The sequence below is a fragment of the Callithrix jacchus genome, chromosome 3 (genome assembly GCF_049354715.1).
Source record: "Callithrix jacchus isolate 240 chromosome 3, calJac240_pri, whole genome shotgun sequence".
NCBI lineage: Eukaryota > Metazoa > Chordata > Mammalia > Primates > Cebidae > Callithrix > Callithrix jacchus.
Window position 1 is genome coordinate 135797763 of NC_133504.1, and position 7774 is coordinate 135805536.

The 7774-nt window shown below is 33.5% G+C and overlaps 1 protein-coding gene across 50 annotated transcripts in view; it reads right to left on the reverse strand.

The window, feature by feature from the left end:
* ADGRL3 (adhesion G protein-coupled receptor L3) overlaps window positions 1–7774 on the reverse strand; it is an 850050-nt gene that overhangs the window by 799580 nt on the left and 42696 nt on the right. The gene's annotated exons all lie outside the window — the stretch shown is intronic.

Sequence of the window (7774 nt, forward strand, 5' to 3'; positions counted from 1 at the left end):
GACATTATGGAAGGGAGAAAATGCAAGGAGACACCAAGTGCAAAACAAAGCACATATTAGTCCCGAAAGTGAAATAATTCACAAGTTAATGTGGATCATCATAAGAGTCCACAAAGCCTTGAGACTTCCTGCTGCATTAATGTTATAGTAATGTAAGGGAAATGAGAATTAGAAAAGGAACCACGCCAATGTTTACTATGTTCCAGGCCTAAGAATCATTTATGCGGTATCGCCCTCAATCCTCATAAAACTACCATGAGAAAGCCACTCATTTGCTTATTCTCAAGATGAGGAAATAAAAAATGGCAGTGACTGGTAATTGTGCATAATATCCATTATACATTCAGTTAAAAGACTACATTTCCCAATGTTTTCTGCTAGGTGTGGCCATATTATTAAATCCAAGCTAATGATACGTAAGGAATTTCCTAGAAAGCTGCTGATTAGCTGGAAAATACATTTCTTTTGTCTACCCTGTTTGCTTTCTTCATTTCCTTCATGCAATATGGAATGTAGATGAGGTAGCTGTAGCACCAGAAGCCATCTTTAATGTGAGGTGATCCAGAGAATGAACACCAGGATCAAAATGAAGAAAGAGGAGGAGGAGGGAGAGGCAGGAGCTTTGGTCTCTCCAGATGGTGAAGACAATATAGAGCCATGCATTGCCTACTGCTAAACTTCTCTTTCCAAGAGAGAAAAATGCATTTCTGCACTGTCTAGGCCCCTGATATGTTGGGTTTTCTGATAACTGCTGTTGGACACAGTTAATCATTATGAATGTATTACCTTTATAGAAAGACTTTGCCGAACAAAATGTTGAAAGCTCCAAAAATGAAAAAGAAATCCATTTATTCCTAACAGTCCACTTCACTGTTATTTCTATTTCATCCTACAAAAAATAACTTGTACTTCATTTTCAGACCGAATGAATAAACTTAAAGATAGACACGAAGACTCTAATTGTCTAAACTTCATAATTCTCTTTGCATCCTATTGGAGACAGGAAGGTTAGATGGAGAACAGAGCTTAGCAAGAAAAGGAAAGCTTACAGAAGAATCAAAATTGCTACAGTTAGTTCACTCAAGCTTTATGCTGTGCACGTAGAATACAACCAACCAAGAAATTCGACCTATTATTTACGTAGTGACAGATAAAGGAAAACGAGGTGCAGCTCAATAAACAAGCTCTCTCCTAAAGCAGATTTAGACACTCTTCATTCCCTTCCTTTCAGTCTAGAAGCCTGCTTAGGTGGAACTGTAAAATAAATTCCAGCACTCTGAACATTTCAAGGAGAAATAATTTTCAAAACTGGCTCAGACTCTATTTTTCTTCACTTTGAAATTGATTAGATGTGCTTTTAAAAGAAAAATTGGTATCTCAAAGAATAAAGAGTATTTTAGACTAATATAAGATAGCTAATTTTAAAACCATTTAAGATTTTGTCTAAATGTTGTAGCCATTAACCACTTCATCCCATTTGTCAGCAACATACAAATAAATCATGTTAGATTATACTAAAAGATAGTCAACATTATAATATTAACCCAGTATTTGCCATTTAGCTGAGCTGATCATAAAATAGTAATAAAATTTGTTCTTTAAAGGACCTTAAATAAACAATAAATTGACTAGGACAGTGAAAATAAAAATCACTGCTGAGTTGTTTAGTACAGACTCAATACTTGGAAAGAAATATAACATAAGCAATAATTTAATTTAACTTTTCAATTTAGGGCATGCTTAGTCATGTGTAACTTTCTTAAATGAAGCATTTCAACAACTCACCCTGGGTCTGCTTTAGAAGATAATCTGAAAATCTATGCGAATGGCAAAAAATAAAATAAAATTTACTCTACGGCAGCACTTGATCTAACTGCTAAAGAAGCAAAGACAAGTAAATGAGAATGTTTCAATTCAGTGAGTCAATGCCACATTTCACACATACAGCAGCAGATCCCCCCTCTAAAACTTCAAATGAAATTACTATATTCCTCTTGTGCGGTGATATCTAGAGTAAATAAAATAGCTGTAAAACATAAATCAAATTAATTTTGCTTTGAATGGTTTTACATTTCTTCAAGGCATAAGTTGGGAATTCATTTGGTTGGTTTCTTTGCTATTAACTCTACAAGCAAGGAAACATCACAGGATAACTTCTGTGGCTACTACAATGTATGATTCTGGTATCATTCTTGACAATTGCTCCTGATCTATGAATTATAGCTATTATTATTCTTAACATCATTGATACATTCTACTTTCATTTTAATGTCTAAGAAAGAAAAGAAAACAATTTCTTGTAAACCTAAATTATACGGGAGTTAGGAAGAGAAAATCATATATTTGAATGTAAAAAATGTAGAAAAATATAAAACTACAGAAGGTAAATGCTATCACAAATATTCTTCTATTCTTTAATTAGAAACCTTTACAACGGACTGAAATTTGCTTGAAAAGGGTCAATATCTAATTACCATTCTGCATGTGGAGGGATGGGCAAGTTTAAATCGTGGCAATAGATGGAAATAAGGTAAAAAATAAGCCGTTTGAAATATTTTAAACTACCATCACTACCTATGCAGACAACGTATTTATCCAAGACATATAATTTGTGTTGTCAAAAAGTAAATGCCCCAAGAATTTTCAGAAAGTAGCTAATCATGTTTATACCATCTACATTACACGAATTATCATATATATCTTGGTCTGTAGAACATATACCAGCAGGGTTTCTATTTATAAAAAGCACTCTCTGATTTGCAACAGAATACAATGAAGGCTCTTTATGTGTTGTACCCACTACTCTATCCCCAGGATGTAGCTCAGTATCTGAAATGTTATGAGAACTCAATAAATAAATGATAACTTAATGGTTAAATGCATTTAGCTAAAGAAAAAAGTGACTGCTTTTCATCATAGTTTTAAAGCCAATAATGCTCATGGCAAAAATGCCTGAAACTAAAATTTACAGAAAAAATAATTTATCTTCATTTAAAAAATATTAATCTCACATTGTTATATTATTATATATCACGTTTGCTTGGAAGACAATCCATTAGTGGTAGCATTAATTTGTATTGTGTTATATATTAAAAATTGAATATCTTTCCTGTAAGCACATGATGAATCCTGTAAGCACACATTCAGTAATCCTAGTAAATCTTAGCATTTATTCCAATTCTGAGCCATCCCCCTTGCCACCATATATATGTTATTTTTCTGAAGAGCAGCTTTTCTTATATATGCACATATATAAAAAGTGAAAGTGAAATAATTCACAAGTTAATGTGGATCATCGTAAGAGTCCACATTAACTAAGGAATATATATGTGTGTATATATATATATATATATGTACATATTAAAAAATATGTATATGTACATATACATATATATGTCAAGGGGGATGGCTCAGACTTGGAATATATGCTAAGATTTATTATATATATATATATATATATATATATATACATACACACACACACCTCATTTTGCTTAAAATATTATATAGGAAAATTTATTATCATAAATCTGTTGTTTAGGGTATAGTTAACTTCATTTTGCTGGAAAATAACGAAATTAAAATTATAATGCAACAAAAATAAGACACAAATAAAATTTACATTATACTTGGATGTCTTCAAAGCCAATATTGCTAAGTTTCAACCTAAATAACACATCTAAATTTAAATGTATGGTGAAACTAAACAATTTGGCTACATGCAAATCATCGACTCCAGTAAGTTTGTAAATTTTGTCATAAAATATCTCTTTTAAGAGCCCCTAATGTACAGCAACATAGCAAGGACAAAACCGCCCCAGTGCTTGATATAAGTTCTGCCGGGCACCATCCAGCTACTCTCATAACTACTCTTGTTATTAATCATCCCACAGAAAGCTCTTCCCTGATCACCTGTTACAAGACAGATAGCAGCTGGGCTATTTTATGTAATAAGGGACTTGGGCTTTCAAGGCAGTGAGGGAAAAGAACCAGAAGCTTAGCAGCTATGAGCCAAGGGCCCCACCCTTTCACTGCATAACAAAAATCAGCTGTTGCTTCAACAGCTGGCAAGTGGCTGACAAAAATGAGGTCTGAAAAGAGTTACAGATTTTACATAGAAGGGGGTCCTAGTTAGGAGGCAATAGAGAGTAGCAAAGGAAAGTGATGATAAGGGTGGGAAACACAGAGAAAGCTAATATAACGGTGGCTACAGATCAGATGCTAACAAACTGTGGCAGAGGATTCACAGATATATAGAAGCCTATAACTTGAGAAATCTTGTAAAAGAAAATAAAGAGGAAAAATAAGGACAGACAGCTATCTGCCTGAAGATATTTTATTGCCTATCTGAAAGTAGGGAACTAAGATTATCACTTGAACTATTTCTTCACCCTTCCATCTGTTTACCACTTAATGCTATTACTACACAGTGATGTGTTTAAAATACAGTATGATAATTATAAAGAGCAAAACATTTGTGACAAATGTGAAAATGATGGCTCTCACTTATCTTGCAAACGGTATTTTGAGACTGGCAACATATTCACATGCACTGATTTACTAAACAAACCTAAACTAATGCCAACCATGTGCCAAGTACTGGGCAAGACAACAATTAATGAGGCATGGACATGGTCTCCAGTAACTGCATGTGGGAAAGGCATAAACAATAATGACAATGCTTCTTGCATTGTATAGAAAAGAAAGAAACTAAATCTTCTGGGGACCAGACATGGGGAAGATGGGCAGGAGGAAGTGGCATACTAGAAAGCTCCATAAATTGACCTAGCATTCCAGTCTTGTCTTGAAGGATGAGTAGGCTTTATTTGGAGAATAAATTTTTTAATAGGTATTTCTGGAAAAGAAAAGCACATGCAAATACGAAGAGCATGATAGATGAGAAAGGGAGATGCCTGGGAAACAGAGGAAAGGATTTGCTGAGCAGTACTCAAGGTTCGGCTGAGGCTAATAACCTTACATGTGTAATAGCACTGATCCACAAGTCTATTTGATTTTTCTTCAGCTGTCCTTGACAGTCTGGCAACGGAAGCAGAAGTAAAGATGGCAAAATTGAATGTGCTTCAGAGAGAAGAGAACAAGAAGGAAAAAAAGAGAAAGAATGTACAAGATGCTGTCTCCTCATGTCCTACCGCCCAACCCACTCACCAGTTTGCAGCCCAGTTCTTCATGCAGTATCTGCAGAAGAGTAGAGAAAAGAAAATTGTGTGGATAGTGCCCCATTTAGTGAATCCTTCACTCATCTCTAAGCAAACATTCTTCCATTACAAAAAAAATACCAACAGTATAGCATAATTAGCAAAAATGAATGGCAGAAATAAACCAGTAGAAAAGCAGAAGATGGAACAGAAGTCATCACTGAAACTGTATCATAGTTCTAAGTGCAAATATTTAGAGGAAAATGATCAATTTGTCTACTTCTCTGACCCACTATTTAATATCCCTAGTATCATTCTTATCTCTTCCAGAGCCCATAGGTTCTATCGAGTCAGAGACTGTGTTTTTATGGGGACTGAGTCCATCTGCATGTTCCCAATTACTGACTGAGGTTACAGCCACTCCAATGCAAGAAATCCAAGAATGGGTTTTAATTGGCTATTTTTTATGAGTTTATTTTATCATTGCACAATAACCCTAAAAAATAAATGCTAGTTTAATTTTCTCAGCATTATAGATATAAATTCACATAATATAAGAGAACATACCACACATGTATTTACACATGCATAAATCTATTTGAGGAGACAAAGAGAAAGATCAGTTTTCTTCATTACTTGTATACCTATTAAGCCTTATGAAGAAAGAAAATTCAGTTCTGCAACTCTTCTATAATACTGTTTAATTGATATATATTTATATTCTATTAAGCAGGCATTTATATCATTGAAACATTTTTATAAAGGAAGTATGTCCCAGAGAGTGAATGACCTAAAATACAAGTCTAATCTCCTCTGTTCTACTGTTTTTCTTACCAATAAAACACAATCCCTCCCCTTTCATCATATTTACTACTGCATAAATCAGTATAACTGGAGTCAGCTAATAAACTTTCACAGCCTAAGGTCTCACACTCAAGTCCATAACCTACAAATATTTGCTCGATAAAATATGACAGATAGAAAAAGTTAGGTAGACCTGATAGCAATATATGATCCTAGTCTTTTCATTCTATCAAACAACTTGATTTAAAATTGCCAATACAAATTAACCTTCACCATAGAAACATTTCTTATATCCAAGGATAGTAGTTCAAAAAAACATTTTTAGTAGTAAAGTAAAATTGAATGTAAGTGGATCTTAATAGTGTGGTTCGGTTTATTAGATTGCACAGTGAAATAATGTCCTTTGACTTACTTTATGATGACTGTATTAAAATCAACCCTGAGTTTCATTCACAAATCAAACATTATATCTTTTTAATATTATTTGTCCAAGATTTCCACTAGTACAAACATGACTTCCTTTAAAATGTCTTTGAAAGGAGGGACTAAAATGGACATTAAATAGTTTTACTTATAAACAAAATGATGGCTTTAAAGAAAAGCCAACATTAGAACCAAAAGGCCTTATTTAACTATTACACATACATATCTTAGAAAATTTAGGCAAGTTTCTCTTTAGAAAAATACTGTTAGAAGAAACTCTAAGTCCCTCTTATACAGAAACCTGTACTTTGAAGACAAAAACATGTTAGAAAATCTCTTCATTCCTCAGTTGCTGCTGCCCAAGGGAGAAGCAGAGATTAAATGTCGGGTAGAACCTCAAGTGTCTGTCATTGATGTCTATATCCTTCATATTGTTCAATTTAGCAAAAGAAAGGTGTAAAATTTCTAGGACCTGGTTTTTTTCTCTCTTTTGGTTAGGGTAAGTTTTGACTCTAGAGGAGAAGCACTCAAAAAACCATTTAGCTGCAAGTCCAACTTTTCTTTTGAACTGAGATCTACCAGTCATAAAGCAAATAGTTTGATCTCTACCTGATGCTTTCGTTTACTTCCCATTTAGTTTGAAATGGAAACCCCTATACTAAACTCACAGAGAGTGTCACATAATTCTTACCAGCCTAATGGAAATCTTCCTCATCTTTAAATGTCCATGTCTAACATCACCTACTTCAGTGAACGTTTAATTGATTCCCTTGTTGAAATTAATTTTTCCCCTCATGTTCCCATAGCTGTTTGTGGACTGCTGATAGCACTTGCCCAATTTTCTCACTAGCATACAAATAGATTCCTTAAAGCCAGAGATTATGCCTTATTGGTCTGCCCTCTAAAAAGTGCCTTGCCTAAAGAACTGCTCAATAATTGTTTAAAATAAATTAAATAATTAATGTATTCCTTAATGTTAAAATATTAAAATTAAATATGTTAATTAAGTATGAAGAGAATAACAGTGTGTAAAAATAAAATCATCACACATATATTCTATTTATCCAACAAATAAGAACACATTCCTATACAGTTAAGAATAAACTGTTAGCCAACAGCCTTAAGGCAATGAATAAGTTTGTAATGGGAATTTCCATGTCTTTTCTGCCCTGCTAATTCTAATGTTCATTAAAGAAAATGCAGGTAACTGTTTCATTGGAAAGCTCCTCATTGATATACCCAAACACTGTTTTTTCTTGGGGTACAGACATTAATTCTGAATGCAAGCTTATATAAAGATAGGAGATGTAATGTTTAAAATAGTGTAAATGGTCCTAGATCCTAATATAAATCAACATATGAGATAAAAGAGTAAAGAAAAATTGCAGAAG